General features: G+C 46.9%; 1 protein-coding gene across 1 annotated transcript in view; it reads left to right on the top strand.

Moving 5' to 3' along the window:
• Positions 1–5,445: 5,445 nt before the first annotated feature.
• LOC139758368 (uncharacterized) overlaps positions 5,446–10,157 on the top strand; it is a 79,579-nt gene continuing 74,867 nt past the window's right edge. Inside the window, exon 1 of the mRNA XM_071679667.1 lies at positions 5,446–5,595. The gene's annotated coding sequence lies outside the window, so the exon portion shown is untranslated. The remainder of the gene's footprint in view (positions 5,596–10,157) is intronic.

Genomic DNA, 10,157 nt, shown 5'->3' with positions numbered 1-10,157 from the left:
CTTCTTCCTACTCTTCTTCTTCTTCCTTCTCCTCTTCCTCATCTAATACACTCACTTTCCCTTCAGTCCTTGAGTCTACCGGGTCCCCTCCGCCTCCTGCGATACTAGAGAGAGAGAGAGAGAGAGAGAAAGAGAGAGAAGAGAGAGAGAGAGAGAGAGAGAGAGAGAGAGAGAGAGAGAGAGAGAGACCCTCTCCCTCTCTGGTCCTCCGTCTAACAGATCATCTTGGTCAGCGGTTTTCCCTCCAGGGATGTGGTTCGCCCTCACCTTGCCCACCTCCGCCTCCAGGGAGCGGCTGTGAATGCGTCCATTCCCGTCATTGCAATGATTCGCTCGCTGCAATTACGTTAAACCACACGGATGTCAAGTGCCTTAACTACCCATCTTTGCCTCGAAGAAGGTGATGGTGATGGTGATGGTGATGGTGGTGGTGATGGTGATGGTGATGGTGGTGATGGTGATGGTGATCATGATGAGGGTGGTGATGATGATGATGGTGAAGGTGGTGATGGTGGTGAAGATGGTGATGGTGTTGGTGATGATGAAGATAGTGATGATGGTGAAGATGGTGATGATGGTGATGGTGACGGCATGTCCTCCCTCCCTCCCTCCTTGGAGGTCTCAAGCGACCATCAGGGTACACAAGATGGCCTTCGTCGGGAGGGGAAGGGGGGGTTGAATCGGGAGGTCATCATGGCTCGTCCTTCATCATAAAAAGAACACTGACCTCCTCCTCCTCCTCCTCCTCCTCCTCCTCATCCCATCCCCTAAAGGGCAAAACTTTCCCCGTTCATGACACGACCCTACGGCGGGAGGAGGGAGAAGGAGGGGGCCGCCCAAGACCTTGACCTCCCAACACCCGTATGATCCAGTGAGCTTAGCAAGAATCCCCGACCTCCTCCTCCTCCTCCAAGTGCTTCTCCTCCTCCTCCTCCAAGTGCTCCTCAAGCCTCCTCAAAGATCTCCTCCTTCGTTCGAGGCCGGTTTCGATGCAGGGAGGCAGGCAAGCAAGCAGACATTTCAACAAGCTAGGCAAAGTGACGTCCAGTCGTTGCTCGACTTGCTCTTTCCCCCCCTCTCTCTCTCTCTCTCTCTCTCTCTCTCTCTCTCTCTCTCTCTCTCCGACAACGGCCGGCGAAGGAAGCACGAACTCGGATCCTCTGCAACGACCTAGGACATACCAGCGGCCTGCAGGACACTCCTCCTAACGTAAGGTCCTGCTCTTCACTGCTGACCTCGTACGGGGATGTGGGATCGCATTTCCTTCCTCCAGCAACGCTGGAGAGAGAGAGAGAGAGAGAGAGAGAGAGAGAGAGAGAGAGAGAGAGAGAGAGAGAGAACCCTCCCTCCCAACCCCCGACCCTCTCCCTCACCCTCCAGCACCTCCCCACCTCCGTTTTCTCGAGTGAGAGGTCTGCGCGAAGGTAACGAAGTGGCGCCAATGTGAACGGTTTCTGTCACTCTCAACACGTGACGTCCACCGCGCGAGCGCGCAACAGCCACGAGTTACGAGCGGAGCCTGGGTGACCACGCTGACGTTAGTGTGACTATATTAAACTTGAGAACAACATGCATTTCCTTCAGGGTGATGGACGTATATGTATATAGACATACACAGACCTCACGCCAGAACTGGCAACACGTCCATCACTCTCCCACTCAAATCAAATATCTCAGGAAACCTGCGAAGAAGTGGCTACCTAAACTTCGTGGTGCTCCTGCGAAGTGTGCTGGTCTGAAATGGAGAGAGAGAGAGAGAGAGAGAGAGAGAGAGAGAGAGAGAGAGAGAGAGAGAGAGAGAGAGAGAGAAAAGGATTAAGAGGAACAGAGAGAGAGAAGAGTTTGATAAATCACGTCGATCCTTTCATCACACAGACTTCGCCTGTCCCTTGAAGGTATTCAGTCCTTTATATATATAAAAAAAAAAAAACCCACTCCCTTCGGCAAACCTCCCCATACGAAAAAAAAAAAAAATGAACGAAGACATGGATCCTACCAATTCGACATGAACCCCCTACATGGCCATTTCATACCAACCCCTCAAGAGAGTGAAACTTGAAATGCTATTCTATATAATCATTCAAGTCTACACGAATGACAAAAAAAAAATATATATATATATATACATACATTTCATTCACATATACAACGAAAGGGGGAGGAGGGGGGGTGGGGGTGGGGAAATACATACACTGCATGTGGTAACGCCGCAGCAGATGAGGGCGTACCTGTATGTGGTAACGCCGCAGCAGATGAGGGCGTACCTATACGTGTGTTATTGGACGTTTGGGTGAAAGGATCACATTACATCACGCCACTACCTTTAGACTGTGTCCAGATCCATATTTCTTTTTTCAAATGATGCAGTGGTTGTGGGAGAACCAGCCAGCCAACCAGCCAGCTAACCAGCCAACCAGCCAGCCAACCAGCCAGCCAACCAGCCAGACAGCCAGCCAACCAGCCAGCCAATCAGCCAGCCAGCCAGCAAACCAGCCAGCTAACTAGCCGACCAGCCAGCCAGCTAGCCAACAAGCCAGCAAACCAGCCAACCAGCCAGCCAACCAGCCAACCAGCCAACCAGCCAGCCAGCCAGCCAACCAGCCAGCCAGCAAGCCAGTCAGTCAGTCAGCCAGCCAGCCAACCAACCAACCCGCCAGCCAGCCAGCTAACCAACCAGCCAGCCAACCAGCCAGTCAGCCAGCTGTCTCCCCGTCCCTCTACCACCAGCAGTTCATCAATCATTAATCCAATGAATAGAGATGATTTGGTTCTTAATCGGCGTTTTACAGGTGTCAAAAGGGATCAGACTTCCCTTTGTCTCATAGGAGATCTAGTTCTTAAGGACATAATCAAGTTCGACTTTAAGTATGGACCCCCTCAAAACTGCAGTGTTTACTCTGAGATCTGATTAAACTTAAAGAGTGTTATGCCACAATGTATCCCTTCATTCTCGGTTGTGAAATTTCCCTATACGAAAACGCACCTTCTGCTCTCCTTTTGGATTCACTCCCACATTCGTTATCTGATGCGTTTTTTTATGATTTTTCGTTATCTAATGCGTTTTTTTTAATTAATGATTTCTCGTTATTTACTGCGTTTCTTAATTGATTATTTCTCGTTATTTAAGGCTTTTTTAAATTAACGATTTCTCGTTATTTAAGTTTTCTAATTAACGATTTCTCGTTATTCAAGACGTTTTTCTTATCTAAGGATTTCTCGTTATCTAAGGCGTTTTTTCTTAATTAAAGGATTCTCGTTAAGGCTTTTTTTTTTGCTTAAGGATTTCTCGTTATTTCAAATTTAAAGATCTCTCGTTATCTAATACGTTATTTCAAGGATTTCTTGCAAAATAGCACAAATAATCCGTCATCCCTTGATGCAAACGTTTTTTTTTTCATCTTTTATTTTTTTCAAGATTCTAGTTTAAAAAAAAATGAAATCTAGTGTTTGTCGTCTACACGCTCATCCTACTCAAGTCCTTTGCATCACATACCTCACGAGACGTTTAATAATGAAGTTCATTATGACCGTCTACCAGGAAGTACTGTAGAATATATGTCATCATCATGTCTCAAAAAAAAATGTTGATTTACGAGAATTTCCTGCGTGCTGTGGACACCTTCTGGGCAGCAGAGAACCGCTGTGTTTTTTCCTGACTATGTGAAGGGTAGATGATTGGGGGAAAGTGTAAACACCACTGAATGACTTTGAGGATGATATAGGAGCATTTGCATAGTGCTGTCTTCTGGGGTAATTCCAATGGCGTGGTTTCATTACGGTGTACGAATGACCTGTATGTCAGTTTCTTGTGTATCATCTCGTGAGGATGGTGGTAGTGGTGGTGGCAGGGGTGGTGGTGGTAGTGGTGGTGGCAGGGGTGGTGGTGGTGGTGGTGGTGGCAGGGATGGTGGTGGTAGTGGTAGTGGTGGCAGGGGTGGTGGTAGTGGTGGTAGTGGTGGTGGTGGTGGTAGTGGTGGTGGCAGGGATGGTGGTGGTGGTGGTAGTGGTGGTAGTGGTGGCAGGGATGGTGGTGGTAGTGGTAGTGGTGGCAGGGGTGGTGGTAGTGGTGGTAGTGGTGGTGGTGGTGGTAGTGGTGGTGGCAGAGATGGTGGTAGTGGTGGTAGTGGTGGCAGGGATGGTGGTAGTGGTGGTAGTGGTGGTGGCAGGGATGGTGGTGGTGGTGGTAGTGGTGGTAGTGGTGGTGGCAGGGATGGTGGTGGTGGTGGTAGTGGTAGCAGGGGTGGTGGTAATGGTGGTAGTGGTGGTGGCAGGGTTGGTGGTGGTAGTGGTAGTGGTGGCAGGGTTGGTGGTGGTGGTGGTAGTGGTGGCAGGGGTGGTGGTGGTGGTAGTGGTGGCAGGGTTGGTGGTGGTGGTGGTAGTGGTGGCAGGGTTGGTGGTGGTGGTGGTAGTGGTGGCAGGGGTGGTGGTGGTGGTGGTGGTGGTGGTAGTGGTGGCAGGGGTGGTGGTGGTGGTGGTAGTGGTGGCAGGGGTGGTGGTGGTGGTAGTGGTGGTGGCAGAGATGGTGGTGGTGGTGGTGGTGGTGGCAGGGTTGGTGGTGGTGGTGGTAGTGGTGGCAGGGTTGGTGGTGGTGGTGGTAGTGGTGGCAGGGGTGGTGGTGGTGGTAGTGGTGGTGGCAGAGATGGTGGTGGTGGTGGTGGTGGTGGCAGGGGTGGTGGTGGTAGTGGTGGCAGGGATGGTGGTGGTGGTGGTGGTAGTGGTGGTGGCAGGGTTGGTGGTGGTGGTAGTGGTGGTGGTGGATGGGGCGCGGGAGGGGAGGGAGTGGGAAGGGGAGGGAGAAGAGGAGGAGGAGGAGGAGGAGGAGGAGGAGGAGGAGGAGGAGGAGTGTGGGGTGGGGTGGTGTGGGATGGGGTGGGGTGTGGGATGGGGGGGGGGGGGGGCGTGTCAGGAGCCTGCGGTGTGGAGGACCAGGCCAGACCGTGTCATCACCAACCAGTGTGTGCTGGACCGCCGTCCGGGTTGGCTGTGCCTCTTAGAGAGAGAGAGAGAGAGAGAGAGAGAGAGAGAGAGAGAGAGAGAGAGAGAGAGAGAGAGAGAGAGTGCGCGCGATTGTGTGTGTGTGTGTGTGTGTGTAACTGCGGGAGTTGTGGGCGATGTAGCTGGGGAGCTGTAGCCCCTGCTCTCCAGCGACCCAGATATATATATATATATATATATATATATATATATATATATATATATATATATATATATATATATATATATATATATATCGAAGTCCTTCGCGAGATGGTTCTCAAAACGCGTTCGAAACTGTGTGAAAAGTCCTTCGAACTCGTCGCATTTTCCTGAACTACGTCATACAAGAACATCCACTCACATTCCTGAAAGGATATATATATATATATATATATATATATATATATATATATATATATATATATATATATATATATCATTTTCGAACTATATCATAGAAAAAAATGATCAACTGTTTTTCATTGTTTTTTTTTTTTATATATATAAATGTTTCTTTTTCTCTATATCAAGACGGTCGGAGGATAGTCTTAATTACAAGACGAATTTATATAAGTTGGTGAAGTTCCCAGGAAGCGCCACACACACACTTCAGTGACGGTAAAGTGTATCTTAAGTGTTGTTCTGTGAATGATCTACACACACACACACACACACACACACACACACACAACACTCACGACATATATACACAATGTATGACAAGTGGTTTCTTCATATACAAAGTTATAGACGTACTCGAACACACATACACACACATATATATAGAACAATCACACTCACACGTTCACATATACAGAGATACATAAAGGCACATACGCAAATACATATGCGCACATATAAACACTTAAACCCAAGCATACACACCTCAATATACAATGTACAAGGATAATCAATGATTAAGTCACGAACATATACAAACCTAGAGATAAAAACACTCCTAGACACATATATACATAAATACACACGCACATGCAAATACATCAATAATTGTTAATACACATACACATGTACACATGTGGTGTCCGTAAAGCGGTGGTTGGCGACGCTAATCATGACTGCTAGTCTGTTGGGGGAAAAAAAAATGGGATAATTTGGAATCCCATTCGAGTATATATGGATCTTATTTAGGAATCTGTCCAAATCGCTCCATTTCGTTCTATCCCATGCATGCCTCTCACCCTCTTGAATATTCAGGTTTCGAGAACTCAAAGCCTCCTTCCAATCTATTCTTCCATCTCTTTGTAGGTCTTCCTCTTTCCCGTTGCTTCATCCACTTCTGACGTGCATATCCTCTCTGTCAGTCAGTCCCTCTTCGCTCATTCTCTCCATGTGTCCAAACCATTTAAGCACACCCTGGTGTGCTCTCTAGATCATACTCCACCTGCTGGCACACATGTCTCCCACCTTTCGTCATCCCTTACATGATCAACTCTCCTCAGTCCACATACTGTCTCCGGACATTTCACTCCCGAAACGTTTCGTTCCGTCTTTGCATTCATGACCCAAGACTCGAACCCATACAATGCCGTCGGGACTACTATACCATCAAACATACCCGTGTATGCCCCCACACACAGTTGTCCTCTTCTTCCACACATTCCTCGATGCACATAGGACCTTTCCACTTTCACATATAATCCACATATAATCTACTTCAGCTAAAATCGATCAGACTACTGCCACGCCATATCTATCTATCTCTATCTATCTATCTATCTATCACAATCCTAGCGAGCGAGATGTCACGAGCGATGGGGTTGTAACTTAATCGGTGAACATAAGGAGTTTACCTTACCCTGCTCCTGTGTGGAGCTCTCCCTCGAAGGCGGATGACTTCCACCATAACGGGATCCCGCGTTTTACAAACGAACTTACAAATGTGTCAAAATATACATACATAATTTTTTTTTTCACGTCTTATTTAACAATTAGTCTGGGAACCCCCCTTTTCTCAAAGGGTTTTAGTGTTATCCCACGACACCTCCACCCTCCTCCCTCAGAGACGGGATGAATTCTTTTGAAGCCAAGGAGTTCTCTCTCTCGCTGGACTGCACCCTGTTTCATTAGCCGGCGACGATAGAGCCCAGGCCAAAGGGGCGACTCTCTTATATTTCTTTCTTTCCACTCGCTGCACAACCTTAAGGAAGCGAAGGTCTAAGAATACAGAGAGAAACCTTGGCTTCGGTCTATTGTGCATGACACCTCGAGAGTACACGTGAACGAATAAAACCACGGCAAATACATACATACATACATACATATATTTTTTTTTTTTTTCTTATACTTTGTCGCTGTCTCCCGCGTTTGCGAGGTAGCGCAAGGAAACAGACGAAAGAAATGGCCCCCCCCCCATACACCTGTATATACATACGTCCACACACGCAAATATACATACCCACACAACCTTCCATGGTTTACCCCAGACGCCCCACACACACATATATATATATATATATATATATATATATATATATATATATATATATATATATATATATATATATATATATAATGGTTATTTTTTGATCTCTCTCTCTCTCTCTCTCTCTCTCTCTCTCTCTCTCTCTCTCTCTCTCTCACTGGGTAAATATGTAAAGTCTACTCTCCAACTTGGACTGCCTTTGTCGACTTGCAAAACTTGGAGGTTCAGCGACCAGAATGTGTGTGTGGTGAGGTGCGAGGAGGGACTTGGTTGGATCTGGTTCGTGTTTACCTCTACGGCGCGAAATATACATATGTTTACTCCTCTGTGTGTACTCTGGTTTGTTCTGTCTACCTCAGCAACCATGTTTGGTCAGTGTGTGAGCTGTGTGTGTGTGTGTGTGTGTGTGTGTGTGTGCGTGTGTGTACTATTTGTGTGTTACGGGGAGATTTTTTTTCTTCTTTTTTTTACACTGGTGTTGCCCCGTTGTGGTAAATTGATATGCCATATAGAGTAAAGTTGGTGAGGTTTGTCTGATATTAACGGGCGATTGTCTGACGAATTTACGGGTGAAGACAAATATGAAAAGGCAAACAGATGTACAACATTAATTTCCCCTCTCGTAAATATCATGTTCCATTACCAACTTGTTATACTTTTTTTCTAGATTGATATGAATCCACGGGGAAAATGAAACACGATAAATTCCCAAGTGCACTTTCGTGTAATAATCACATCATCAGGGGAGACACAAGAGAGATATATAACAGTCAGTTGTATACAAAATCAAGAGACGTAGCTAGGACGCCATTTGGTAAACATGTTTACCAAATGGCGTCCTAGCTTACGTCTCTTCGTTGTATATCAACTGACTGTCATATTTCCTCTCTGTGTCTCCCCTGATGATATGATTATTACACGAAAGTGCACTTGGGAACTTATCGTGATTCATTTTCCCCTGAATCCTACAGCGCTCAGGAAGCCAGCCACGTCCACCGGGCGGGGGAGTAGATCACACAGTATAGTGGTGTTATGTACAGTGTTTTCGTTTTGGTGATTGCAATGTGGGAATTGACTGTCTTGTTATTTCACAAAAAGCTGGTTTTTAGTACCGTAGGAATGGGTGGTGTTTTTAGTTCTGCAGGACTGGGTGGTGTTTATAGTATTGTAGGAATGGGTGATGTTTTTAGTACCATAGGGATGGGTTGTGTTTTTAGTACTGTAGGAATGGGTGATGTTTTTAGTACTGTAGGAATGGGTTGTGTTTTTAGTACTGTAGGAATGGGTGATGTTTTTAGCACTGACGGAATGGGTGATGCTCTTAGTACTATAGGAATGGGTGATGTTTTTAGCACTGAAGGAATGGGTGATGTTTTTAGTTCTGTAGGAATGGGTGGTGTTTTTAGCACCGTAGGAATGGCTGATGTTTTTTGTACTATAGGAATGGGTGATGTTCTTAGTACCGTAGGAATGGGTGATGCTTCTAGTACTTTAGGAATGGATGATGTTTAAGAGCATGACTCGTGTCTGGGGAGTGTGGCTTCTGACGGGCGTACGTTTGGCGGCCTGGAGTCTTGGACTTGAGATGGGAGGTCGGTTGTGTTTAAGTGCATGTCGTGTTATGCCTGTGTGCATGTGTTTTCTCAGCGTTAAATCTGCTGGGGCGGGGCTCTGTGCATGGGTGGTTACTGTCGTGTGAGGCAAGGGTATGCTTGTTATTTCTACTTGGGGTCTGGGTGTTTAGGGAATGGAATAGTCTGGGTGGGAGGGAGGTGGGTCTAGTGTTGTTCCATTGAGTGCCAAGTATACTAATTTGGGTTATTCTGTGAAGATCTTTGTTTCCTAGTATAATGTTGAATGTTTGTGGTAGCCAAGTAACAAATGACTGTTTTGAGTGCTCTATTGTGTATGTTTTCCGGTTTTTCTTTGTTTTTTTTCTTGTTTTTTGTTTTGAGAAAGATGGACGACCAGGCAGGTGAGATGTGGTTGTGAGTGGAGCGCGGATGAACATTTTTTTGTGTTTTTCCTCGTCCAAATGTTGTGGTATTCATTGTTGAGAAGAGGGCACTTAAAGAGTGTGTTGCCTTGTGTTGATATCTTTTACGCAGTGAGTGTTCAATGTGATGTCTAGATATGGCTTGTCTGAGGGGTATTGGGTTCAGTGGGAGTGTTGGGTCCCATTCAAGGTGACTAGAGGGGGTGTTTGAGATGGATTCGAGTCTCGTTGGAGTTGGAAGCGTGACTTCGAAGAATCCTCGTTACAATTCAGTCAAGTACAGCTGCGTGTTTACGCTTGCCGCTGTGGCGGTGCCGGTCTGTTGTGAGGAGAGTGTGAGGCTCGCCTGCATACGAAATGACCCTAGTGGTGTTGAGGTGGTGACGTGGTAATGACGTGGTAATGACGTGGTCGTTTAGCAAGAGGTTAAAGAGGGTTGTCGAAAGAACTGTCTCTTGTAGGGGGGGGAGGAGATGTCCATGGCAGAGTCGAAGTGTCTCAGAAGCGAAGCCAGTGTGTGAGCGGCTCTTGCCGCTACTGCGACGGGCTACGAAACCAGCCAACGACTCTCATTTGTCACGACGGTGAAGTGGGTGTGTCAAACACGCGTCTCGAGACGGCTGTGAAGTGCTTCTGTTGTTGTTTTAAGGCTAGGTGAGGAGTGTGTGAGGGGGGGTGGGTTTGTTTTCTTGTACATGGGGCCAGAGGTGAGGGAGGGAGTCGTGGTCGTCGTCTTGTGCC

This window comes from Panulirus ornatus, chromosome 30, assembly GCF_036320965.1.
Source record: "Panulirus ornatus isolate Po-2019 chromosome 30, ASM3632096v1, whole genome shotgun sequence".
NCBI lineage: Eukaryota > Metazoa > Arthropoda > Malacostraca > Decapoda > Palinuridae > Panulirus > Panulirus ornatus.
This window is presented reverse-complemented; position numbering and strand designations above follow the sequence as displayed.